General features: G+C 34.6%; 1 pseudogene; it reads right to left on the bottom strand.

The window, feature by feature from the left end:
* Positions 1–1,418: 1,418 nt before the first annotated feature.
* LOC109377544 (proliferating cell nuclear antigen pseudogene) lies at positions 1,419–2,059 on the bottom strand (annotated as a pseudogene).
* Between the last annotated feature and the right edge of the window lie 2 nt (positions 2,060–2,061).

The following is a 2,061-nucleotide window of genomic DNA, read 5'->3' as shown; positions in this document are numbered from 1 at the left end:
TTTTTTTAATGTCATGAGATGAGATAACAATTATTGATAGCTTACCATGTGTCAGATAGTGCTCAAGGTACAATATTAACTTGCATAAGCCTGATACCATTCTTATAAAATAGCAACTGACAAATTTTATAAGTGAGCAAAGCCAAGCCAAGAAAGCTTTTATAAAGTCACTAATTCATAATGTGGTTGCAGAATTCCAGTAGGATGATTTCAGAGCACACGCCCTGAACCATTTTAAATGTTTCCTTTTTATTTATTTATTTTTTTTTGCATTTTAAAGTCACAGATTTATTGAGGTATAATTTACATACACTAAAGTACAATTGGATGAGTTTTGACAAATGCATAATCTTGGAAACATCACCAGCATAGATAAAATATTTTCATCATCCAAAAAAGTGCCATCAGGCCCCGTTGCTGCCCATCTCCCTCCCCTACAGGCACACAAAAGGTATTGAATGGTGACCCAATGAATACAGCGTGTTCTAAAGTTTAATAACTAGAACTCATCCTAGGTATTACAACAAAGAAGCCAGTTTGTGACCGTATAACACAATTACTGGGAACATTTCAACAGTTTTGTTTCACAATTGTTGGGCCTTTTCACTTTCTTGGTTAAATCCAACATCCATGGAATTTAAGCTCTCTTCATCGTTTAAGAGCGTAAGTCCCAAATAAGGCTACTAATACTGGAGAAATTATTTTTGTACAAACATACTCCTTGGGGCCCTTTCACAGGTTTGCTAAAACTTCCAAGATTCCTGTAAAATGTTCCCTAGGCTAAAGAAACACTGCCCTTAACAATGCTAGTCATAATAAAATCTACACAACTTTGAGTACATTAAACTTCTGAAAAAGCATTAGGTTTTGCTAACAAAAATGACAAAACAATGAAATATGTATATAGGATTTGTTTTACTCTCCCCTACTCATTTCTTGAGCTCAAGTTAGAAAAATATCAAATTAAGTTTGGTAAATGAATCCCCCAAAATATCATCTGCTGTATTTGGAGTACTTTATATAGCTATATGTAATGTATTTACATATGGCTGCTCTAGACTAAAAAAAAATAAACACATTTACATGAAAAGGTAGCATTAGCTGTGAATTCCCTAGGATTCTTGCAATAGTCATCGTCCAAATGAAGGCACTGTCTTGTGATGTTTGAGATTCAAATAACTTTCATTTAAATTGAAAACAATTCTTAAAACTGCATTAATATTCAAAACCCTTTATATAAAAACTCTAAGGAGTATTTCTAGGTAAGTCAGAAGTAGTTCTAGGTTAATAAAACCAGATTTGACCTAGGCTTTGTCCTTTAAATACATTGTAGAGAATGGACAAAAAATAATAGGTTATTTACAGAAAACATTACTTACATATGTACTCAGAGGTACAAATTTGATGAAAGAATAGACTTAAGGACATGCTGGAATCTCAGAAGCAGTTCTCAAAGAGCTTAGTTTTATTTTTTTGGATCCTTCCTCATCCTTAATCTTGGGAGCCAGATAGTACTTCAAATGTCTCATATCAGCAATTTTATACTCTACAACAAGGGGTACATCTGAAGACATACTGAGTGTTACTATAGGGGAGAGTGGAGTAACTTTTGTAAAGAAGTTCAGATATCTCAGTGCAAAAGTTAGCTGAATTGGCTCATTCATCTCCATGGTAACAACTTCCTCTTCTTTATTGACATTACTTGTTTGTGACAACTTAATATTTCCAAGTTCCCCACTTCCAGAAAATTTCACTCCGTCTTTTACACAGGAAAAGTACAATAGCACCTTCAATATGACTGAAACCTCGACATATACATGCAAATTCGCCAGAAGGCATCTTGATTACACAGCTATACTCTTGTTCTCGAATCCCAAGTTGTTCCACATCTAACTCCATTAACATCATCTCATAGTCTGAAAACTCTTCTTAATTTGTACCTTCAAATACTAGTGCCAAGTTGTCCGGATTATCTTCAGTCTTTAGTGTAATAATGTCTGCGTTGCCAGCGCACTAGTATTTTGGAGATACTGGTGAGGTTCACGCCCAAAGCCAGGTTGC

Source organism: Hipposideros armiger, unplaced genomic scaffold (genome assembly GCF_001890085.2).
Source record: "Hipposideros armiger isolate ML-2016 unplaced genomic scaffold, ASM189008v1 scaffold_1442, whole genome shotgun sequence".
Classification (NCBI taxonomy): Eukaryota; Metazoa; Chordata; class Mammalia; order Chiroptera; family Hipposideridae; genus Hipposideros; species Hipposideros armiger.
The sequence above is the reverse complement of the archived record's forward strand: the minus strand, read 5'-3'. Positions and strand labels throughout refer to the sequence as shown.